The sequence below is a fragment of the Sardina pilchardus genome, chromosome 9 (genome assembly GCF_963854185.1).
Source record: "Sardina pilchardus chromosome 9, fSarPil1.1, whole genome shotgun sequence".
Taxonomy (NCBI): domain Eukaryota; kingdom Metazoa; phylum Chordata; class Actinopteri; order Clupeiformes; family Clupeidae; genus Sardina; species Sardina pilchardus.
In genome coordinates, this window is record NC_085002.1 from 32,659,972 (window position 1) to 32,682,933 (window position 22,962).

A 22,962-nucleotide genomic window follows, 5' to 3' on the forward strand; every position below is an offset into this window, starting at 1 on the left:
CCACTCGGACCCAGTCATCAAGCGCAGCTGGTGCGGCTGCAAGCACCCGGTATTCCCAGGCGGTCTCCCATCCAATTACTAACCGGGCCCTGCGCTGCTTAGCTTCCGAGATCAGACGAGAGCGGGCGTGCTCAGCGCGGTATGGCCGTAAGCGATTAACTCCCCACTCGGACCCAGTCATCAAGCGCAGCTGGTGCGGCTGCAAGCAGCTCAATCCAAAGCAAAACGCTTACATCACCCGGTATTCCCAGGCGGTCTCCCATCCAAGTACTAACCGGGCCCTGCGCTGCTTAGCTTCCGAGATCAGACGAGAGGGGGCGTGCTCAGCGCGGTATGGCCGTAAGCGATTAACTCCCCACTCGGACCCAGTCATCAAGCGCAGCTGGTGCGGCTGCAAGCAGCTCAATCCAAAGCAAAACTCTTACAGCACCCGGTATTCCCAGGCGGTCTCCCATCCAAGTACTAACCGGGCCCTGCGCTGCTTAGCTTCCGAGATCAGACGAGAGGGGGCGTGCTCAGCGCGGTATGGCCGTAAGCGATTAACTCCCCACTCGGACCCAGTCATCAAGCGCAGCTGGTGCGGCTGCAAGCAGCTCAATCCGAAGCAAAACGCTTACAGCACCCGGTATTCCCAGGCGGTCTCCCATCCAAGTACTAACCGGGCCCTGCGCTGCTTAGCTTCCGAGATCAGACGAGAGGGGGCGTGCTCAGCGCGGTATGGCCGTAAGCGATTAACTCCCCACTCGGACCCAGTCATCAAGCGCAGCTGGTGCGGCTGCAAGCAGCTCAATCCAAAGCAAAAAGCTTACAGCACCCGGTATTCCCAGGCGGTCTCCCATCCAAGTACTAACCGGGCCCTGCGCTGCTTAGCTTCCGAGATCAGACGAGAGCGGGCGTGCTCAGCGCGGTATGGCCGTAAGCGATTAACTCCCCACTCGGACCCAGTCATCAAGCGCAGCTGGTGCGGCTGCAAGCAGCTCAATCCAAAGCAAAACGCTTACAGCACCCGGTATTCCCAGGCGGTCTCCCATCCAAGTACTAACCGGGCCCTGCGCTGCTTAGCTTCCGAGATCAGACGAGAGCGGGCGTGCTCAGCGCGGTATGGCCGTAAGCGACTAACTCCCCACTCGGACCCAGTCATCAAGCGCAGCTGGTGCGGCTGCAAGCAGCTCAATCCAAAGCAAAACGCTTACAGCACCCGGTATTCCCAGGCGGTCTCCCATCCAAGTACTAACCGGGCCCTGCGCTGCTTAGCTTCCGAGATCAGACGAGAGCGGGCGTGCTCAGCGCGGTATGGCCGTAAGCGATTAACTCCCCACTCGGACCCAGTCATCAAGCGCAGCTGGTGCGGCTGCAAGCAGCTCAATCCAAAGCAAAACGCTTACAGCACCCGGTATTCCAAGGCGGTCTCCCATCCAAGTACTAACCGGGCCCTGCGCTGCTTAGCTTCCGAGATCAGACGAGAGCAGGCGTGCTCAGCGCGGTATGGCCGTAAGCGATTAACTCCCCACTCGGACCCAGTCATCAAGCGCAGCTGGTGCGGCTGCAAGCAGCTCAATCCAAAGCAAAACGCTTACAGCACCCGGTATTCCCAGGCGGTCTCCCATCCAAATACTAACCGGGCCCTGCGCTGCTTAGCTTCCGAGATCAGACGAGAGCGGGCGTGCTCAGCGCGGTATGGCCGTAAGCGATTAACTCCCCACTCGGACCCAGTCATCAAGCGCAGCTGGTGCGGCTGCAAGCAGCTCAATCCAAAGCAAAACGCTTACAGCACCCGGTATTCCCAGGCGGTCTCCCATCCAAGTACTAACCGGGCCCTGCGCTGCTTAGCTTCCGAGATCAGACGAGAGCGGGCGTGCTCAGCGCGGTATGGCCGTAAGCGATTAACTCCCCACTCGGACCCAGTCATCAAGCGCAGCTGGTGCGGCTGCAAGCAGCTCAATCCGAAGCAAAACGCTTACAGCACCCGGTATTCCCAGGCGGTCTCCCATCCAAGTACTAACCGGGCCCTGCGCTGCTTAGCTTCCGAGATCAGACGAGAGCGGGCGTGCTCAGCGCGGTATGGCCGTAAGCGATTAACTCCCCACTCGGACCCAGTCATCAAGCGCAGCTGGTGCGGCTGCAAGCAGCTCAATCCGAAGCAAAACGCTTACAGCACCCGGTATTCCCAGGCGGTCTCCCATCCAAGTACTAACCGGGCCCTGCGCTGCTTAGCTTCCGAGATCAGACGAGAGCGGGCGTGCTCAGCGCGGTATGGCCGTAAGCGATTAACTCCCCACTCGGACCCAGTCATCAAGCGCAGCTGGTGCGGCTGCAAGCAGCTCAATCCAAAGCAAAACGCTTACAGCACCCGGTATTCCCAGGCGGTCTCCCATGCAAGTACTAACCGGGCCCTGCGCTGCTTAGCTTCCGAGATCAGACGAGAGCGGGCGTGCTCAGCGCGGTATGGCCGTAAGCGATTAACTCCCCACTCGGACCCAGTCATCAAGCACAGCTGGTGCGGCTGCAAGCAGCTCAATCCAAAGCAAAACGCTTACAGCACCCGGTATTCCCAGGCGGTCTCCCATCCAAGTACTAACCGGGCCCTGCGCTGCTTAGCTTCCGAGATCAGACGAGAGCGGGCGTGCTCAGCGTGGTATGGCCGTAAGCGATTAACTCCCCACTCGGACCCAGTCATCAAGCGCAGCTGGTGCGGCTGCAAGCAGCTCAATCCAAAGCAAAACGCTTACAGCACCCGGTATTCCCAGGCGGTCTCCCATCCACGTACTAACCGGGCCCTGCGCTGCTTAGCTTCCGAGATCAGACGAGAGCGGGCGTGCTCAGCGCGGTATGGCCGTAAGCGATTAACTCCCCACTCGGACCCAGTCATCAAGCGCAGCTGGTGCGGCTGCAAGCAGCTCAATCCAAAGCAAAAAGCTTACAGCACCCGGTATTCCCAGGCGGTCTCCCATCCAAGTACTAACCGGGCCCTGCGCTGCTTAGCTTCCGAGATCAGACGAGAGCAGGCGTGCTCAGCGCGGTATGGCCGTAAGCGATTAACTCCCCACTCGGACCCAGTCATCAAGCGCAGCTGGTGCGGCTGCAAGCAGCTCAATCCAAAGCAAAACGCTTACAGCTCCCGGTATTCCCAGGCGGTCTCCCATCCAAGTACTAACCGGGCCCTGCGCTGCTTAGCTTCCGAGATCAGACGAGAGCGGGCGTGCTCAGCGCGGTATGGCCGTCAGCGATTAACTCCCCACTCGGACCCAGTCATCAAGCGCAGCTGGTGCGGCTGCAAGCAGCTCAATCTGAAGCAAAACACTTACAGCACCCGGTATTCCCAGGCGGTCTCCCATCTAAGTACTCACCGGGCCCTGCGCTGCTTAGCTTCCGAGATCAGACGAGAGCGGGCGTGCTCAGCGCGGTATGGCCGTAAGCGATTAACTCCCCACTCGGACCCAGTCATCAAGCGCAGCTGGTGCGGCTGCAAGCAGCTCAATCCAAAGCAAAACGCTTACAGCACCCGGTATTCCCAGGCGGTCTCCCATCCAAGTACTAACCGGGCCCTGCGCTGCTTAGCTTCCGAGATCAGACGAGAGCGGGCTTGCTCAGCGCGGTATGGCCGTAAGCGATTAACTCCCCACTCGGACCCAGTCATCAAGCGCAGCTGGTGCGGCTGCAAGCAGCTCAATCCAAAGCAAAACGCTTACAGCACCCGGTATTCCAAGGCGGTCTCCCATCCAAGTACTAACCGGGCCCTGCGCTGCTTAGCTTCCGAGATCAGACGAGAGCGGGCGTGCTCAGCGCGGTATGGCCGTAAGCGATTAACTCCCCACTCGGACCCAGTCATCAAGCGCAGCTGGTGCGGCTGCAAGCAGCTCAATCCAAAGCAAAACGCTTACAGCTCCCGGTATTCCCAAGCGAATTCTCCCCAAAGTCCCTATCTCTGCTCAACTCTGCTCAACCGGCCAATAGTTGAGCGCCGTTGAGCAGCGTTGAGCGCTCAACAGTCCAATCATTGAGCCATGTTGAGCGCTGAACCCACCAATCATTGAGCATGAGCATCGATGGGCCAATCACCTTCACCAAATTCACGACGTCACGACGTCTCTGCTCGACGCTCTTTGAGCTGCGTTATGAAAATACTGGCGGCCATCTTTATTGGAGTCGGCGTTACTGACGTTACTGATGACTGGTCAGACTGTTTTTATACTTTCAGGTAAGTTTGGTCTAATTATGGGCTTAGTAATGAATGAAACTCTATATATTTCGGATAGTTTGCCTGAACCGTAAAGGTTTTACATGGTATCTCGTAGGCGCCGTACGTACTGACGCTAATTTTCTGTCACCAAGCGGCTAGGTTAATAGATAGGTCCCACCTCTTTGAAATGCGTTTAAAATACGACGAGACTATTGATTTTACATGTTGAGACCTTGAAGGATGTACTTCTACTGTGTGGACTCGAAATGTAAAGCTTAAATGTGCTTTAGACGTGTTAGAATATCACCCGCGATTAGGATGCTAAATGCATTGAAAGTGAATGAATGGGCTACGAATCGCCACTGTAATGATCTGACGTTCCCTGGAAACACTTTACAAATGTGATCAGATACCCTAGCTCACTTTTTAAGACCATAGAGATGGTGTAACAGAAGTGTGGAGTTGAAATTTGATGTATAAATATGCCTTAGAAGTGTAAACATGTCAACCGCGATTTGCATGCTAAAAACAAAGTGATGAATGAATGGGCTGTATTTGGTTGTCATAAGCACTTTGTTTCACCTGTTGGCTCTGGAAAGCAAATAGCACACACGTCATATCAGTACTCATTGCATGTGTTTTTTATATTTCCAGATTATTTGCTGTGGAGCCAGAGCCCACGGTGTCGTCCTCCTCCACTCGGCCAGAGCCCACGGTGTCGTCCTCTTCCACTCGACCAAAGCCTGCTGCGCCCACCCCCATTCTGCCAGGGCCTGCTGCGTCCACCCACCTCCAGCCAAAACCTGCTGCGCCCACCTATGGACCACCCCCTGTGTTGGCAGCACCCATACTGCTGGTTCTCCCCCCACAACCACAGGCTCCCTCGGTCCTGTTTCGTGGGCCATCGTGCAGCCAGAGCTTTGTACCTCCTGCACCAACAATCAAGGCATTCTTGCCAAACAAACCCTCGCAGCCACGTGGGGCTTGCCACGTGCCCAATTGTAGTGGACAGCGGAAGAGGTACACACCTGCCAAGGACAGTGGCTTGAAGCACCCAGAGGATATTATCCTACTGTCCATCCACTAGAAAATCCACCACCTCTGGGTTTGACAATGTGGTGTACGACAGCTTTGAACACTTTAAATGTGTGGTGGATGCGGAGCTGGAAAAGAGAACTATGTGAATAACTGTGTAAATGACTTACCTGTGTGGTGCCACTTCTCCTGTGCCATCTGTAGGAGAGAGAAAGAGGTGTGTAGTGTTTGTGTGTGTGTGTGTGTGTGTGTTTCAAAGTGCTTCAGCAAGTACATTACATTTATAGTTCAAAAGCTTTTTAAAAAAATGCACTTTACAGTTTTACTTAAGAATGTTCTTGTGTTTGTTTTTCTAATTATTATTATTTATGTTACTGTTAAAATGCACTTTGTAATTTAATTTCAATTTATTTTTTCTTATAGAGCGCCAAAACATTACACATGTCTCATGGCGCTTTACAGAGTGTTAGACTTTCAAATTGAGCCCATGAGTAACAGGGGCAAGGAAAAAGTCCCTAGAGTTGGAGATACATATAGGAAGAAACCTCAGACAGATCCACGACTCAAGGGCCCAACCTATCTGCCTAGGGTCAGTTACAGTAAAGTCATTTGTAGTATCAGAAGGTTCAAATAGTCCAGTGTACTTTGTATTATCTTTTTTATACAAACATGTTCTGGCCTATGTTCAATATCAAGACCAATCTAACCTCAATCATTTGAACCTTAATCAATTCCGATCCAACACAATCAATTTACATACCCTTTAGTGGTTGTTCATGTTCAGATAATCAGTTTTTTTCATGTGTGTTGTTTGTTTGTCTTTTCTCAGCTTCGTGTCCTTGTGATGTTTGAATGTCTGCTTCATGTTTAACAAACATTTGCCAAAGAAAACACACTCAAAAATGTAACAAACAGGAATGGCTTGAGCCTTTATTTGTTGATTGGTGACCCTGAGTCTTTGGATAATCCTGTTCTTTATTGGGTTGATTTTTATTGTTAATCCGTTGTGCGTGTCCTTGTGATGTTTGTATGTCTGTCAGCTCCATGTTTAACTAAATGTTTGCAAGTGGTAGTAAATGTTTGTCTCTCAGGTTCTCGCTCGCACATCTGTACTTGGCTGTGGTGAGCGAGCTTTAAACCAAACAGATCTTGTTTACTTGTGTTGTCATGCATTGCCTTTCAAATGAAACACATTCTGGGTGAAAAATAAAAGTTGTAAAAGTATTTCAAATATTTTGGAGTCTCTGTATGCTTGGGTTTCAGAAGGGGATAGTGTAAAAAAAAAAAAAAACCTGCCAAGAGCCTTTCAAACTGTCAAGCAAGCTTCCTGACAATTCTTCCTTAAAGGAAGTCTCTTCAGATATGCACATTACCAGAAATTACTAGCTTTCAAACCTGTGTGAAAACACTGTGAATCTTCTTAGAATATTTACCTGAGTTAAAGCTCTGTCCTGTTCTGGAAAAATACAAATTTGATATAAAATAAAACATAAATACTCGGTATTCTCTATTATCATGTTTTGTATAGATGATTCATAAGGACTGATCTATAACACCTAAATTGTACATCACCTAAAATACACCCTCATTTTAATTCAGAGATGACATACAACAGCTTGGCCACCAGAGGGCGCCATGCTTTTTGATCCTTTTTGATCCTTTTTCTGCTCAACCCAGGATCAGCGATAGGGACTTTGGGGGGTCATGAGCCATTCCCAAGCGAATTCTCCCCAAAGTCCCTATCTCTGCTCAACTCTGCTCAACCGGCCAATAGTTGAGCGCCGTTGAGCAGCGTTGAGCGCTCAACAGTCCAATCATTGAGCCATGTTGAGCGCTGAACCCACCAATCATTGAGCATGAGCATCGATGGGCCAATCACCTTCACCAAATTCACGACGTCACGACGTCTCTGCTCGACGCTCTTTGAGCTGCGTTATGAAAATACTGGCGGCCATCTTTATTGGAGTCGGCGTTACTGACGTTACTGATGACTGGTCAGACTGTTTTTATACTTTCAGGTAAGTTTGGTCTAATTATGGGCTTAGTAATGAATGAAACTCTATATATTTCGGATAGTTTGCCTGAACCGTAAAGGTTTTACATGGTATCTCGTAGGCGCCGTACGTACTGACGCTAATTTTCTGTCACCAAGCGGCTAGGTTAATAGATAGGTCCCACCTCTTTGAAATGCGTTTAAAATACGACGAGACTATTGATTTTACATGTTGAGACCTTGAAGGATGTACTTCTACTGTGTGGACTCGAAATGTAAAGCTTAAATGTGCTTTAGACGTGTTAGAATATCACCCGCGATTAGGATGCTAAATGCATTGAAAGTGAATGAATGGGCTACGAATCGCCACTGTAATGATCTGACGTTCCCTGGAAACACTTTACAAATGTGATCAGATACCCTAGCTCACTTTTTAAGACCATAGAGATGGTGTAACAGAAGTGTGGAGTTGAAATTTGATGTATAAATATGCCTTAGAAGTGTAAACATGTCAACCGCGATTTGCATGCTAAAAACAAAGTGATGAATGAATGGGCTGTATTTGGTTGTCATAAGCACTTTGTTTCACCTGTTGGCTCTGGAAAGCAAATAGCACACACGTCATATCAGTACTCATTGCATGTGTTTTTTATATTTCCAGATTATTTGCTGTGGAGCCAGAGCCCACGGTGTCGTCCTCCTCCACTCGGCCAGAGCCCACGGTGTCGTCCTCTTCCACTCGACCAAAGCCTGCTGCGCCCACCCCCATTCTGCCAGGGCCTGCTGCGTCCACCCACCTCCAGCCAAAACCTGCTGCGCCCACCTATGGACCACCCCCTGTGTTGGCAGCACCCATACTGCTGGTTCTCCCCCCACAACCACAGGCTCCCTCGGTCCTGTTTCGTGGGCCATCGTGCAGCCAGAGCTTTGTACCTCCTGCACCAACAATCAAGGCATTCTTGCCAAACAAACCCTCGCAGCCACGTGGGGCTTGCCACGTGCCCAATTGTAGTGGACAGCGGAAGAGGTACACACCTGCCAAGGACAGTGGCTTGAAGCACCCAGAGGATATTATCCTACTGTCCATCCACTAGAAAATCCACCACCTCTGGGTTTGACAATGTGGTGTACGACAGCTTTGAACACTTTAAATGTGTGGTGGATGCGGAGCTGGAAAAGAGAACTATGTGAATAACTGTGTAAATGACTTACCTGTGTGGTGCCACTTCTCCTGTGCCATCTGTAGGAGAGAGAAAGAGGTGTGTAGTGTTTGTGTGTGTGTGTGTGTGTGTGTTTCAAAGTGCTTCAGCAAGTACATTACATTTATAGTTCAAAAGCTTTTTAAAAAAATGCACTTTACAGTTTTACTTAAGAATGTTCTTGTGTTTGTTTTTCTAATTATTATTATTTATGTTACTGTTAAAATGCACTTTGTAATTTAATTTCAATTTATTTTTTCTTATAGAGCGCCAAAACATTACACATGTCTCATGGCGCTTTACAGAGTGTTAGACTTTCAAATTGAGCCCATGAGTAACAGGGGCAAGGAAAAAGTCCCTAGAGTTGGAGATACATATAGGAAGAAACCTCAGACAGATCCACGACTCAAGGGCCCAACCTATCTGCCTAGGGTCAGTTACAGTAAAGTCATTTGTAGTATCAGAAGGTTCAAATAGTCCAGTGTACTTTGTATTATCTTTTTTATACAAACATGTTCTGGCCTATGTTCAATATCAAGACCAATCTAACCTCAATCATTTGAACCTTAATCAATTCCGATCCAACACAATCAATTTACATACCCTTTAGTGGTTGTTCATGTTCAGATAATCAGTTTTTTTCATGTGTGTTGTTTGTTTGTCTTTTCTCAGCTTCGTGTCCTTGTGATGTTTGAATGTCTGCTTCATGTTTAACAAACATTTGCCAAAGAAAACACACTCAAAAATGTAACAAACAGGAATGGCTTGAGCCTTTATTTGTTGATTGGTGACCCTGAGTCTTTGGATAATCCTGTTCTTTATTGGGTTGATTTTTATTGTTAATCCGTTGTGCGTGTCCTTGTGATGTTTGTATGTCTGTCAGCTCCATGTTTAACTAAATGTTTGCAAGTGGTAGTAAATGTTTGTCTCTCAGGTTCTCGCTCGCACATCTGTACTTGGCTGTGGTGAGCGAGCTTTAAACCAAACAGATCTTGTTTACTTGTGTTGTCATGCATTGCCTTTCAAATGAAACACATTCTGGGTGAAAAATAAAAGTTGTAAAAGTATTTCAAATATTTTGGAGTCTCTGTATGCTTGGGTTTCAGAAGGGGATAGTGTAAAAAAAAAAAAAAACCTGCCAAGAGCCTTTCAAACTGTCAAGCAAGCTTCCTGACAATTCTTCCTTAAAGGAAGTCTCTTCAGATATGCACATTACCAGAAATTACTAGCTTTCAAACCTGTGTGAAAACACTGTGAATCTTCTTAGAATATTTACCTGAGTTAAAGCTCTGTCCTGTTCTGGAAAAATACAAATTTGATATAAAATAAAACATAAATACTCGGTATTCTCTATTATCATGTTTTGTATAGATGATTCATAAGGACTGATCTATAACACCTAAATTGTACATCACCTAAAATACACCCTCATTTTAATTCAGAGATGACATACAACAGCTTGGCCACCAGAGGGCGCCATGCTTTTTGATCCTTTTTGATCCTTTTTCTGCTCAACCCAGGATCAGCGATAGGGACTTTGGGGGGTCATGAGCCGTTCCCAGGCGGTCTCCCATCCAAGTACTAACCGGGCCCTGCGCTGCTTAGCTTCCGAGATCAGACGAGAGCGGGCGTGCTCAGCGCGGTATGGCCGTAAGCGATTAACTCCCCACTCGGACCCAGTCATCAAGCGCAGCTGGTGCGGCTGCAAGCAGCTCAATCTGAAGCAAAACACTTACAGCACCCGGTATTCCCAGGCGGTCTCCCATCTAAGTACTCACCGGGCCCTGCGCTGCTTAGCTTCCGAGATCAGACGAGAGCGGGCGTGCTCAGCGCGGTATGGCCGTAAGCGATTAACTCCCCACTCGGACCCAGTCATCAAGCGCAGCTGGTGCGGCTGCAAGCAGCTCAATCCAAAGCAAAACGCTTACAGCACCCGGTATTCCCAGGCGGTCTCCCATCCAAGTACTAACCGGGCCCTGCGCTGCTTAGCTTCCGAGATCAGACGAGAGCGGGCTTGCTCAGCGCGGTATGGCCGTAAGCGATTAACTCCCCACTCGGACCCAGTCATCAAGCGCAGCTGGTGCGGCTGCAAGCAGCTCAATCCAAAGCAAAACGCTTACAGCACCCGGTATTCCCAGGCGGTCTCCCATCCAAGTACTAACCGGGCCCTGCGCTGCTTAGCTTCCGAGATCAGACGAGAGGGGGCGTGCTCAGCGCGGTATGGCCGTAAGCTGTTAACTCCCCACTCGGACCCAGTCATCAAGCGCAGCTGGTGCGGCTGCAAGCAGCTCAATCCAAAGCAAAACGCTTACAGCACCCGGTATTCCAAGGCGGTCTCCCATCCAAGTACTAACCGGGCCCTGCGCTGCTTAGCTTCCGAGATCAGACGAGAGCGGGCGTGCTCAGCGCGGTATGGCCGTAAGCGATTAACTCCCCACTCGGACCCAGTCATCAAGCGCAGCTGGTGCGGCTGCAAGCAGCTCAATCCAAAGCAAAACGCTTACAGCACCCGGTATTCCCAGGCGGTCTCCCATCCAAGTACTAACCGTGATATACCGCCCCCTGTAGCCACATGGGTGAAAAGGTTATCCTGGGACGTTCTCATGAAGAAGGCAATGAAAAATCACAGACCATTTTCCATTTCTGCATCTACTTTCTATCGATGGGGTGACCTACATATGCATCATGGCTTTGCATATGATTTTGTAGTTACAGCAGTGGCCTTTAGAGGTGCATCATTGCTGTTCAGCATGGGTACAATGTTCTTGTTTGTTTGTTTGTTTGTTGCACTCGTGTTTTTAATCTCTTCTCTCTGATCCTCAGTTCACTCTCCCTGGGCTGGTCCCATTCGAGCTATGGCCATCACTGTCCCACTGGTCATCTTGTCTGCTTTTGCCACTCTCTTCACGGTCATGTGTCGAAAGAAGCAACAAGGTGGGTACAAACCACCAGAAAAGGCTGTTTCAGAAGGAACAGAGCTCATATCTTACACCAGCACTTTGTGACATTAAGTTGCATCATAAGCATGATCCAATGAATTTTTTCCTCCTTAATTCTTTCCTTAATATGACATGTCAATGTACCAAAAACATTGATTAATCACTCACTCACTTTTTGTTGTGAAACTCCAATCTCTTCCAGAGAACATTTACTCTCATCTGGACGAGGAGAGCTCCGAGTCCTCCTTGCACACCACTGTCCTCAGCACGGAGCGGCCTTGGCCTCGGCCCAAAGTCTTCATCTGCTACTCGAGCAAAGACTGCCCCAAACACACGGCAGTCATCCAGTGCTTTGCCTTCTTCCTACAGGATTTCTGTGGTTGTGAGGTACAGCAAAATAGTCTCCACTAAATATGCAGTGTTGTTGATTCAGTCTTGTATTTCTGTATGTAGCATTTGTGGGTGAATGGAAGAGACATAGGAAGTAGCATTAGGTGATGTGACTGAGTGAATAGTGTTTGGGATATGGTGAGCATAGGTGATGTGACTGAATGAATAGTGTTTGGGATATGGTGAGTCTGCCCCCTGCTGGCCATAAAGAATGTAAGATCTGTACAGTTTGTAGGAGAAGGACAATGGTTTTGTTTTCTCCAAAGCTATGCTTGACTTAACGTGCATAAACATGCATACATGGATTACAGAAGTATACAGATACATTTGGGCTGGCATCTGATCAGAGAATGTTTATCTGATATGTCAAATATCTGAAAACAAAATGTTCTGCTTGAGTAGGCCTCTGAGATATTATTGATTATGAGAACTGCTCACTTGGAGTAAACCGATTGGCCTGAGGGGTAAGCGACCAGAACTTGAGTTCAGTTCCTTTTTCTAATGAGGTATTAGTTTGAGAATAAAGGCAGCCAAACTAACTATCAAATGTGTTCTTGAGGAATAGTAGGGACTGGATCCAGAGCACATGTTCAGGAGCTGGTGTGGTTACTTTAGAGAGGTGGATCCTCCTCTCAATCCCAACAGCTTTATTCATTGCTATTTTTCCTTTTAGAATGGCACGGTGAACCTGTAGCTTAGATTTCCTCCATGTTCTCTCAGCTTTCCTACAGGATCTTTTGAAGTCGTGGACATTTTCGTTCATCCAAGGCATCACTTTGCTACAGGGCCTTTTTTAGTGTTTTTGAAGGCGCCTAAAGGGCACCTAGCTCACTGCTGAAGGCCTCTACCATTTGGTCAATAGAATGATTGACATTATCTGAATATATGGAGTCTGCTAGAGCTATGAACTGCTGCTCTGCTCTAGTGTCCAGGCACTGTGGAGTTTTTGGATTAATTATTAAGGCATTTAATATGACATAAAAGATACACAATCACTGCTAAATCAGTGACCTCTATCCCTCTAGAGATGACTAGGTGAAGGGTGTTGCCAAGGTTGTGGGTGGACCCCGTAACATGCTGCATTACCTCTAAACTGTCCAAAGTATTGAGGAACTTCCTGGCTTTAGCATCAGTCATCTTTTTCACATGGATATTGAAATCACCATTACAATGATCCGATAATAGCAAGTGATGATAATGATGATGGTGATAATAGTGACCAGTTTAGAAAAAAACTGGTTTGAGGAAGCCGGTCCATAGTTTAGGAGGGTGGTATGAGGTTAATAGAAGTATAGCTGGGTCAGCCTTCAGAATGAGGGCGATAATACTCGAAGGAAGAGTAGTCGTCAAAATTGAGATTCTATTTGAGAAAATGGTAGGAATTCCACTTCCTCACTTACCCTGCCTAATTGAGTGGAAGAAATGATAATTTATAGGAGTATAGGTCTCAATAAGAACAGCTGCATTGGCTGAAGTTAGCCAGGTTTCAACAAAAAAACAGAAATTCTAATTGTAGCACACAATATTTTGCTAGATTCTTGTAAAATGGACTAAACAGGACTTTCATCGTCAGGTTGTAAAGAGCACAGTATCTCGTTTTTATTTTAAGTATTTTTTTTGGCCAAGTACCTTGGTTTTAAAGTAACTATGGTTGGTACTTAACCTTTATTACAATTGCAGCATTGAGTAATTCTTAGTTATATCAGACATTTGTTCCAGTAGCTATGATTTATTGATTGTTCGTCAACAAACTGTTAATGGCCATTGCAACTTAATTTCTATAATGTTTAACAGAAAGTATTTGATCTCATTTATATTCATGTCAAGCTTGTTTTCCCGTTCCGTGTGTAGGCAGAGCTCTAATGTGCTCTCCCATGTGTCCTGCAGGTGGCGCTGGACCTGTGGGAACACCTGCAGATGTGTAAAGAGGGCCAGATGTCCTGGCTCAGCCGCCGCGTGGACGAGGCCCACTTCATCATCATCGTCGGCTCCAAAGGCCTGAAATATTTTGTGGAAAGGCGCCACAGGCGGGGGAAAGGGCCTGCAAAGGATCGGAACCGAGATCGAGTCAAAGACCGCGCCATCCCTACCACCTCCGATCTGAGTAGTCGGGACACCTTCGGGGTGGCTGTGGCCATGATTGCAGAGAAAGTCCGCGAGGCTCATCAGACGGCCGCAGACCTCTCGCGCTTCATGGCCGTCTACTTTGACTACTCCCACGAGAGCGACGTGCCCACATGCTTGGCCCCCGTGCCGCGCTTCAAGCTGATGGACCAGCTGCCTCAGCTGTTCGCCAGGCTTCATTCACGCTAGCTCAGCCTGCCTGACCGGGAGCCGCAGCCACCCAACGTCAGCAAGCGCAACTACTTCCGCTCCAAATCTGGCCGCTCGCTCTACGTAGCCATCTGTAACATGCACCAGCACATTGCCCAGGAGCCTGATTGGTTTGAGCAGCAGCTTGCTCCTCCTCCTCCTCCTCCACCCATTCCAGGTCCCAAACGTGGGGCTGCTTGTGCCTCCATCTCTGCGGAGTCCTCCATGGAGACGTTGGACTCTGGCGTGGTCTTGAACGAGGTGGTGCTGAAGCGTCCTTCAGAGAGTGACTGTCCTGTCCAGATCAGTGTCTTCCTGCCTGCGTCTCTCAGCCTGGCCGCCGGCTCGCTCCCTGGCCTGTCCTGCAACGCTGTGGACTCTCCAGTAGATGGCGACGGCCCCTCTCCCTCACAAGAGGGATCGTCCAGCCCCCCTGAAATGCCACGCGACTCGGGGATCTACGACTCCTCTGTTCCGTCATCAGAGCTGTCCATCCCCTTGATGGAGGGGCTGTCCCCTGACCAGGCTGATAGCTCCTCACTGGCCGACAGCGTGTCCTCGTCCTCTGGTTTAGGTAAGGCTAAAGTCCAGCATGACCATGTCATAACATCCAGATAATGTAACTTAATGTGAATAAACTTGCCTTCTGCCAAGTAATTATACATAGTAAAGGCACTGAGAAGAACAGAACTATGTTTTGTAGTCTCAGCAAAACTTTTAAAATCAGTAACAACTATCCTGCAATTTTTTCTCTTTCTATTATCATGTACTGAATAGAAATCGCCGCTTTTCTTTTGCAGGCGATGAGGAGATATCTGCTGTCAGTCCAGTGAACTGCACTCTGCCCAACATCTGCAAAGTGGAGCTCCATCACAACCTGGAGCCCAGCAAAGGACTGACTGCCGCTGCGACATCTTAGCACTGTCTACAGGAAGGTGCATCGACACTTTAGCGCTCCAGCCTGGCCAGCCCATCACACTCCTCTCAGGCACAGGGCCTCCCATCTCACATAGACTCTGGGGTCTGTGGAGAATGGATGTGAACCAATGAGGGGGCTGGTGATTTGTATGGATAGAGGCCTTGATGGACCACATGTTTCTGGGAGAAGCCGAGTGCCGTACAACCAGACCAGCAGTGTATGTGCCGTAACCATAGCGCCCCTCCCATACATCAGTGTGTCCCATACATCAGGAGATAGAACACATTCACTACGTGTCATCCAGCACAGGACTAGCGTTAAGCCTGGAAACTCCAAATGGACGGTGGAGATCAGTTTGTCATTTGGTTTCGACTGTTGGAACGGGTGAATGGTTTTTTTTTTTTTATTTATTATGTGTGTCATTTTTATACTACAGCTAAGAGAACTAAATTTCATGAACGTGAAACATGAAACGTCAAAGTGTTGTGTAGCACTTTTGGAGAGTAACATTTGATGGATGGATAGATGGTTTCACTGAATGGTCCATTTTACTTCTTATGTCTTTTTCAGTTGTAAAGGCCCAATCAAACAGAAAACACTGACTTGATCAAGATTGCCACTCACCAGTGATTGATCAGTGTGATATTATAAATTGACCTTCTTTGATTTTCCATGTTTTACTGTGTAAAATATTATCTTTGGAGTTACATAATATGTTTACATACTGTATGCCATTTACAGCTCTGTAAGAAACAACAGCTAGACAACTAGTAGAACTTTTTAATTTGTTAAGTTACTCTTGTGAACTTTGCTCCATTCAAGTTTCATTAAGCTTAGATTAGAGATGATTTCTAAATTACTGTACTGTTTTATAGTACTGTCATGTAGGAAGTCTTGAATAAATGTTCTTCGGTGTTATATACAACAATACACACAACAGTAGCCTTTGCACTGTACATGTTTGTCCTTCCTTAATGGAAAAAATGTGATCATAACCTCAGTCTAATAGCTGCCTGGAAACATTAGGACTTTTCTAGGTCAAGCCTCTGATCTGAAGTTGATGTCTGCTCTGCTGTGAAGTCTCTTCAGTTCAACCTGGTAGGAAAAGAAACGGCCTGCATCTTCCCTGCTGAAAAATCAGCCTGACCAGCTTAAGGTGGTTTGCTGGTTGACCAGCTTGGTAACCAGCTTGTTTGACCACCCTAATGGTTGACCAGACCAGCAAAACTCGTTTTACCTTCAGCTGGTTTAACCAGTTTACAATGGTAATTCAGCTGGTTTTGCTTGCTGTGCCACCACAAGCTGGTCATTTTAGTTGGTGTTGTTGGTCTGCATTGCTGTTTTTACTGGTCATGCCAGCATGACCATCTTACACCAACAATGTCAAGCTTGTCAGGCTGGTCACCAGTATGACCATCTTACACCAGCTGTATCCCACACGACAGACTGGTCACACCAGCATGACCAGCTTCCAGATGGTCACGCCAGTTTGTCCACCTGAGGGCCTATCAAGCTACACCAGTAAAGACCAGCAATAGCTGGAAGAAAAAAACATCTAAACCATCTAAAACCAGCTACCTGCATAAGCTGGTTTCTTGCTGTTTTTTTTTTTTATAGGGTTATCTTACCTCAGCAGACTTGCAGTATAAAATATCAATTGATAGTTTTCGTTTTTCAATGGATAGGGCATGTTCTTGACACAAGACAAAATGTTCCTGAAGTAGGCCTACCGGCTGCAGGCTGAGGCAGGTCTGTCTGATTACCCCCTAATCACTATAGGAGCACCGTTCCGCACTGCCGAAGCGAATTACGCCGTTCTGCTTGAACACCACTGCTGACTTAACGCTCTCGGTGTGCCCCTCAGTGGCCGTCCTTTGTGGCATTTTGAAATCCTCGAAGTTGAACTCCGTTTTGATGGGCGGTGTTTTAAGCGATGACCGCGACCAGTGTTGACGGTGAACTCTGATGCGTAAAACCCTGTAGGCTACCAAGAGGAAAGAATATACTGACCAAGAACCTTAGTGTCAAACTGACAGTGAGTCCTTCCGTTTATTTAATAATCGTAGAAGAAAGTGGTACTCTGTCATTCTTCCTGAGAGGATTTAATAGCCTAATCACCGTGACCGGACAATGTCTGTCAGTGGTTTTGTGTTGCTTTTAGGGTCCGTAATCGTCTAGAATTTTTGCCAATAGCCTACAACTCCTTTGACGTTTCTCCGCATCGGACACGTGAATTAACGAATCAACCTCCAAGTTGCTCATTCATAAATTAGGCTGCTCTTCACTAAACAAGTTTCATGCAAACGGGTGTTGGAGGCAATGAGGTTTCAGGGTGAGTAGCCTACACTTTTTATCTGCTGACAATCATGTTTTGGTCAGTGCATTCTAATGTTTGTTTCGGTAGTCGACTCGCATGTGCAGTTGGCTGTGATGGTGTGTAGTCACAGCAGAACTATCCGTGTGGGGGGGGGCAAAACGAATCTGATTTGCAAGTGAATCTGAGGTGCTCTGATCTTGGATTATCACCATTATTTTGCCGCAACAGTACTGCTATGTTTATTATTCCGTGTGTTTTTCCATGTTGTCGACTGTAGAACAGTTGACAGTCAATGCAAAATTGTGAAGCACTGACAATCTAGGCCTACAGAGCCAGAATCCACCACCTTCTGTCGGTCTCACACACATCGCATAGCCTAACTAGATGAACAATTGTTGTTTGCTGTCTTGGGTTTCTTTCTGTCTGGGTAAGTTTCATGGAGTAGCTGGAGATACCTAACACAAACTTCCCCCATCTCGGCTTCTAATAGGATGTCGGTTCTCTAGCTCTGGTTGTGTCTTTGACTCAACAGCTAACCACAGAAGTAGCCTACCTTAACGGATGGTGTACTCATCTCATGATTAAACGCTACTGCCAGTTTTCTAGCTCTCTGATAAAATAGTGATAGGTTTGCAGAGAATGGGCCTGACCAGGCAGTAGGCTATTCACATTTCCATGCAGATTGGTAATTCATAACCCTTGGGCGCAGCTGAGGTAGGCCTATCCCATACCACCCATTGACAGGTTTTTTGCTCTTTATTGTGAAAGACACATGAGGGTCTGAGTGAAGTTCATGATAGATGCTCGTATTAGCATGTGAGCATTACGTTAATGTTGTTGGTGTAACTTCTTTTGGCTTTACTGACTATAGTGTTCAATTCACTTGGAGAATCAGTTTAACATACAGAATCAGTATGTGTACACCATTGTTTACCATTTGGAGAATTAGTTTAACATACAGTTAGTGTGTAGGCCTATGACCTAAGGTCACAACAAAAGAGCTTTAACTGAAACGCAGATTTATTAACCAAATCAAATAAGCCAATAACAAACAAACAAATAAACAAAGACTGTGAGATGGGATCCAGTCAGTTGTGAGTAATGTATGGATGTTGTATGTTTGCAATGTGTCTGAGTGCTGTGTTGCATGTCCAGAACCCAAAGTCAGAACATTGGTCCTCTCAGTTGGGCTCAGAAATGTCCTTGTTTTCCAAAGAAAAGCAAATGGATAATTGTTAGATTACTGCAAAGATTGAAGGACACGCATGTAAAACATCTCTAGCCTATTATGGCTGTGTCTCCTTTTCATACTATATTTTCTATTCAATATTTTTCATGGAAAAAAGGACATTTTTGTGGGGTAGCTGTGGGCTTCAGGCTTGTAACTGAAGGGTTGCCGGTTCGATCCCCGACCAGTAAGACAGATGTGGGCGGGGAAGTGATTGAGCTGCACTGCTCTTCCATGGCCACATCCACGGCTGAGGTTCTCTTGAGCAAGGCACCTCACTCCTCACTGCTCCCCAAGCGCCGCCATAGCAGCCAGCTCTGCGTTAGTGTGCTTCACTTCACTGTGTGCTGTGTGTTTCACTAATTCACGGATTGGGATAAATGCAGAGACCAAATTTCCAATAATATATTTCTACTTTACTTATACTATTTCTCAGTGACTCAGTGAATAGTTGTGTATGTACAGTATGCTTGCTCAGGAGCTCAAGGTCTGCTCAGGCTCAGGTCTGCACACTGCAAGTACCGGGAGAGGGGGTGCTTCTGCCACTTCCACCAGGACAACTCCAGAGCCAGAGACAGGCATAATCCCAGACTTGATCCCCTCTGAATGCGCAAGAGAGAAGCTTTTGATATGGCCTGGCCACTGCAGAGCCCTTCTGCTGAGTAGGGTCCAATCTGTGTCGTCTCTTCCCTGCTGGGATTAGTAGCCTTTCTCTAGCTCCCTCCCACAACTCCCCCAGCCCAAAGTCTTGTTGCTTTAGTTTCTGTCTAGGTTGATCCAGATAGATGTGCTGTGCATGATGGGAAAATCATCCAAAACAGATTTATTTTAAAGGCTTCCAACAATCATAGATGGATAACCTTCACAGCAGGAGGTTATATTTATGGTTATGGTTATGGTATTTTGCCATCACTTTTGTCCAGAACAACTTACAGAGTGAGTTAACATGACCAGGTTAGCATTACAGAAGTTGTGAGATGTTTTGGAAAGTTTAACACAATGAACATTTGTGTCATCTGAAATTGAAGAAGAAAGACATACACTAGATTACTGATCTGCTATGTTTTCAGAAGTGAAATCTCTACAGCCAACGGAAAACACCCTCCCTTGGAAGATGAACATCTATGACATGAGAGGTCAAGTGTATTGTTGGTTGTACACAGTGGAATAGTTAGCCGTAGTGGATATACTGTGATGTTGTAGTTGTAATGGATATACTGTGGCTACAACCCCACATGTCAATACGTATCCATGCCTATTTTAAGTTGGTATACTGAGATGGTAATACATTTTAAGTGGGTATAATGAGATGGTGATGCTTTTCAAGTGGGTATACTGAGATGGTGATGCTTTTCAAGTGGGTATACTGAGATGGTTATGCTTTTTAAGTGGGTATACTGAGATGGTAATACTTTTTAAGTAGGTATACTGAGATGGTGATGCTTTTTAAGTGGGTATACTTAGATGGTGATGCTTTTTAAGTGGGTATAGTGAGATGGTGAGGCTTTTTAAATGGGTATACTGAGATGGTGATGCTTTTTAAGTGGGTATACTGCATAGTCCTGCACATCACAGACTACACCACAAGTTGCATCATAGCTAATATATTGCCATCTGGTGACACCAGAGACCAGGACCACGAGACCAGAGAGTGTTGTTGACATTAAATACACTATAAAGTCTCTACCAGTTATATCGGTCATGCAAAACATTTGAAAATATTTCCCTATGAATGTGTCAGCATAATTCATTATATAGTTGAAAAGTGTTATTTCTATCCACACGCTGTGTGAGAGTTACCTAGGAGCAAAAGGTTACCCTAATTCCCTTTCCAGCAAAGTGGAATGCAACTTTAGAATTGCTTAGGTGGAGGAAAAAGAAGGGTTTTTTTCAACCCCATTTGTTTCTGGCCTTTCTTTCCTGTTTCATGAAGTCAGTGGCAAAGTTTAAAGTTGGTCAATGACCAGAGTGTCCCACATAGAGGTTCATGTTCCTAGCAGTCACCCACACCATTTTAGTCCCGTGAAAATGATCTGAAATTACCACAACATTAAAACATTATGAATCACATGTCATGGGAACTGAAACAGGAGTGTATGTCTTTCTTCAGATGGCCACCAGAAGCAGACTGTTTACGGTCACAACCAGATCACACAGTAACTCAGCCTTCTTTATGAGGATCTGCTCCATCAGTAGCAAACACATATAATAGCCAAACTTCAGTTGCATTGTAAAAAGAGGAATGAATAAGATGAAATAACATTAAGATGTGAACACACACATGCATGTATGCACACAGACAGACAGACACACTCATACACACATTGCAATAGAGAAACTGGTCATAACATTTTGTGTTTGAATGTTAAAATCACTATGACCAGGTATTTGACCACCATTAGATAATGAAAAACATAAAAAACATCTTAATAATACAGTAGTTTTCAGACAGTTATCTGCAGTCTTCATTTTTGCATTACCTGTAATTATCATGATGCAAGTAGTTATTGTGATAACTGTTCAGATATTATTGTGCTATTAAAAATAAAAGTCTGCGAGTTTAGATTAGATTAGATTGAACTTTATTGTCATTGTACAGAGTACAAGTACAAAGACAACCCTAGTCACTACTCGGCTGATTCCTTTTCTAGCTCAGCTGCTCAGAACATGATGAACTCTTAGTCTTGCAGAGCAGGCAAACTAGTAGGTGAGAAAGCCGAATAGCACCACCCTTGCAATGGAGCAAAGTACGCTGCTTGTCAGACTGCAGGTGATGTAAGTCAGGTAGAGGAGCCTCTTATCATATTGATAAGGATGCAAAAGAACACCTGAATCTCTATAGCTTTGTGATAGTGTCATATGCTTATGGGATCTTTTGTGTCATATGGCAAAAACATTGCATTTGCAGTTGCACACAAGGGCAAAGGTTCCACTTTCTTGGAACAAAGTATATTATGGTAATATTTTCAAATATTATTTAAGTTTTAAAACTTTAAACAGGAGCAGAACTCAAGGATGTCTAATAAACTTTAGTTCACATTCATGTATGAACTGAAGTGATCTCTTATCCTATCACACCATTCTTCAGTAGCATTTGAGCCTTGCAAATGTTGACTCAAGCATAAGCTAACACAAAAGTAACATCCAAATGTGTCCATATCTGAACCAATCTGACCTAGATCAGAATGCAAAAACCTAAATGTAGTTTGAGTGTAATATGAGTTGTTAGTAATGGCAGGTGTGCAATTTGGAAGCCATTTGTAAATTCAAGGCCAATGCCACCTCATAGGCCTTTCATGATACACATTGCTCTGCATAAATGGGCAAACAATGCAAAACCATGTCATGGTTATGGTTATGGTATTTAGCAGATGCTTTTCTGTGCTTACAACAGTACAGAAAGTTTATCAAAAACAGCATAAATACATCATGAAGTATTTAACGTAAACATTATAACAATATGTATTACTATTATTATTGGTATTATTATACATACCAAAAAACTATTATTACTTAGACCTGATGATGAAGTAGAAAGGTCTCTAATCTCTAAATCTTTTATCGATTACGGCATTATGGCTATCCACACCGTTAGACACTCAACACGGAACACAGTGCACCTACTGAAGGCCTTGGCCTCTTCATACACTCCTCACACCACTGGCACCCTGGGCATACTCGATTATTCAACAGATTTCATCAAACAACGGGAACGCATGCATGCCTGCAGCTAACCCTGGTCTTGGCGTGTGAATTTATTTTTTTCCAGACGCTTCAAGAGGGATTTCAGATTGTCTTCTTAATTGACTTGTGGTTAGTTTGAATAGGCTCCCTGATAAACAGTTTTATTGATGTAAGATCACAAGACTTGTAAACCTTGGCATTTATTGCCATTGATTAAATACAACTAGCACACTGATAGCCTATGCACTGGGCATGGGTACTTATAAACTGGTTTAGTTACATAGAGGTTTCTAAACAGGCATGACAGTGAGAGTGTAGCGTCTCAGGCGTTCAATCAATGATTGAAGGATTATGCTTCTATTTCGCATAGCCTTCCAACTAGCCTACTCCACACAGGACAAAGAATACAGAGTAGCCTATTGCTGCCTGTTACACAGATAAAAGCATATTTTCAATGTTGTGGAATATGTTGGGTGATGATTCTTGCCATATTTAAGGACATGGTGAGAATGAGGCATGAGGCAGTGTGGAAATGTATAGAGTTCTCAGTGAGTAGAGTACAGAGCTCACTAAACTTATCAATGCAGCAGCATTCTTTCAGTGCTGTTGCTTCTCCTGGAGCACGGCTCATGAGTCATCAATGTGCTCTTGACGCGTGGTCTGTCACAAAGTTTTGGAGGCAAGAACATGCTAGATTCTTATATCAGAATTATGAGATACAAAGCATTTCACATTTTTGTATCTTAGAATTTCAATTCAGAATCT

At 46.0% G+C, this 22,962-nt stretch overlaps 21 non-coding genes and 4 pseudogenes across 21 annotated transcripts; 1 reads left to right on the forward strand and 24 right to left on the reverse strand.

The window, feature by feature from the left end:
• Positions 1-34: 34 nt before the first annotated feature.
• LOC134093135 (5S ribosomal RNA) lies at positions 35-153 on the reverse strand (annotated as a pseudogene).
• A 73-nt stretch (positions 154-226) lies between these two features.
• On the reverse strand, positions 227-345 carry LOC134093130 (5S ribosomal RNA; annotated as a pseudogene).
• Positions 346-418: 73 nt separating this feature from the next.
• Positions 419-537, reverse strand: LOC134093124 (5S ribosomal RNA; annotated as a pseudogene).
• Positions 538-610: 73 nt separating this feature from the next.
• On the reverse strand, positions 611-729 carry LOC134093119 (5S ribosomal RNA). Its single transcript, XR_009940294.1, has one exon. It is a non-coding gene; the product is annotated as a 5S ribosomal RNA (ribosomal RNA).
• A 73-nt stretch (positions 730-802) lies between these two features.
• Positions 803-921, reverse strand: LOC134093177 (5S ribosomal RNA). The gene has a single exon (XR_009940338.1). It is a non-coding gene; the product is annotated as a 5S ribosomal RNA (ribosomal RNA).
• A 73-nt stretch (positions 922-994) lies between these two features.
• On the reverse strand, positions 995-1,113 carry LOC134093164 (5S ribosomal RNA). Its single transcript, XR_009940325.1, has one exon. It is a non-coding gene; the product is annotated as a 5S ribosomal RNA (ribosomal RNA).
• A 73-nt stretch (positions 1,114-1,186) lies between these two features.
• LOC134093165 (5S ribosomal RNA) lies at positions 1,187-1,305 on the reverse strand. The gene has a single exon (XR_009940326.1). It is a non-coding gene; the product is annotated as a 5S ribosomal RNA (ribosomal RNA).
• Positions 1,306-1,378: 73 nt separating this feature from the next.
• Positions 1,379-1,497, reverse strand: LOC134093190 (5S ribosomal RNA). Its single transcript, XR_009940351.1, has one exon. It is a non-coding gene; the product is annotated as a 5S ribosomal RNA (ribosomal RNA).
• Positions 1,498-1,570: 73 nt separating this feature from the next.
• LOC134093181 (5S ribosomal RNA) lies at positions 1,571-1,689 on the reverse strand. The gene has a single exon (XR_009940342.1). It is a non-coding gene; the product is annotated as a 5S ribosomal RNA (ribosomal RNA).
• A 73-nt stretch (positions 1,690-1,762) lies between these two features.
• On the reverse strand, positions 1,763-1,881 carry LOC134093167 (5S ribosomal RNA). The gene has a single exon (XR_009940328.1). It is a non-coding gene; the product is annotated as a 5S ribosomal RNA (ribosomal RNA).
• Positions 1,882-1,954: 73 nt separating this feature from the next.
• Positions 1,955-2,073, reverse strand: LOC134093168 (5S ribosomal RNA). Its single transcript, XR_009940329.1, has one exon. It is a non-coding gene; the product is annotated as a 5S ribosomal RNA (ribosomal RNA).
• Positions 2,074-2,146: 73 nt separating this feature from the next.
• On the reverse strand, positions 2,147-2,265 carry LOC134093169 (5S ribosomal RNA). Its single transcript, XR_009940330.1, has one exon. It is a non-coding gene; the product is annotated as a 5S ribosomal RNA (ribosomal RNA).
• A 73-nt stretch (positions 2,266-2,338) lies between these two features.
• Positions 2,339-2,457, reverse strand: LOC134093173 (5S ribosomal RNA). The gene has a single exon (XR_009940334.1). It is a non-coding gene; the product is annotated as a 5S ribosomal RNA (ribosomal RNA).
• Positions 2,458-2,530: 73 nt separating this feature from the next.
• LOC134093188 (5S ribosomal RNA) lies at positions 2,531-2,649 on the reverse strand. The gene has a single exon (XR_009940349.1). It is a non-coding gene; the product is annotated as a 5S ribosomal RNA (ribosomal RNA).
• Positions 2,650-2,722: 73 nt separating this feature from the next.
• LOC134093182 (5S ribosomal RNA) lies at positions 2,723-2,841 on the reverse strand. Its single transcript, XR_009940343.1, has one exon. It is a non-coding gene; the product is annotated as a 5S ribosomal RNA (ribosomal RNA).
• Positions 2,842-2,914: 73 nt separating this feature from the next.
• LOC134093170 (5S ribosomal RNA) lies at positions 2,915-3,033 on the reverse strand. Its single transcript, XR_009940331.1, has one exon. It is a non-coding gene; the product is annotated as a 5S ribosomal RNA (ribosomal RNA).
• Positions 3,034-3,106: 73 nt separating this feature from the next.
• LOC134093193 (5S ribosomal RNA) lies at positions 3,107-3,225 on the reverse strand. Its single transcript, XR_009940354.1, has one exon. It is a non-coding gene; the product is annotated as a 5S ribosomal RNA (ribosomal RNA).
• A 73-nt stretch (positions 3,226-3,298) lies between these two features.
• Positions 3,299-3,417, reverse strand: LOC134093191 (5S ribosomal RNA). Its single transcript, XR_009940352.1, has one exon. It is a non-coding gene; the product is annotated as a 5S ribosomal RNA (ribosomal RNA).
• A 73-nt stretch (positions 3,418-3,490) lies between these two features.
• LOC134093185 (5S ribosomal RNA) lies at positions 3,491-3,609 on the reverse strand. The gene has a single exon (XR_009940346.1). It is a non-coding gene; the product is annotated as a 5S ribosomal RNA (ribosomal RNA).
• A 73-nt stretch (positions 3,610-3,682) lies between these two features.
• On the reverse strand, positions 3,683-3,801 carry LOC134093175 (5S ribosomal RNA). The gene has a single exon (XR_009940336.1). It is a non-coding gene; the product is annotated as a 5S ribosomal RNA (ribosomal RNA).
• A 6,335-nt stretch (positions 3,802-10,136) lies between these two features.
• LOC134093192 (5S ribosomal RNA) lies at positions 10,137-10,255 on the reverse strand. Its single transcript, XR_009940353.1, has one exon. It is a non-coding gene; the product is annotated as a 5S ribosomal RNA (ribosomal RNA).
• A 73-nt stretch (positions 10,256-10,328) lies between these two features.
• LOC134093186 (5S ribosomal RNA) lies at positions 10,329-10,447 on the reverse strand. Its single transcript, XR_009940347.1, has one exon. It is a non-coding gene; the product is annotated as a 5S ribosomal RNA (ribosomal RNA).
• Positions 10,448-10,520: 73 nt separating this feature from the next.
• On the reverse strand, positions 10,521-10,639 carry LOC134093120 (5S ribosomal RNA). The gene has a single exon (XR_009940295.1). It is a non-coding gene; the product is annotated as a 5S ribosomal RNA (ribosomal RNA).
• Positions 10,640-10,712: 73 nt separating this feature from the next.
• On the reverse strand, positions 10,713-10,831 carry LOC134093176 (5S ribosomal RNA). Its single transcript, XR_009940337.1, has one exon. It is a non-coding gene; the product is annotated as a 5S ribosomal RNA (ribosomal RNA).
• Positions 10,832-10,979: 148 nt separating this feature from the next.
• On the forward strand, positions 10,980-15,896 carry LOC134092709 (interleukin-17 receptor D-like; annotated as a pseudogene).
• Positions 15,897-22,962: the final 7,066 nt, after the last annotated feature.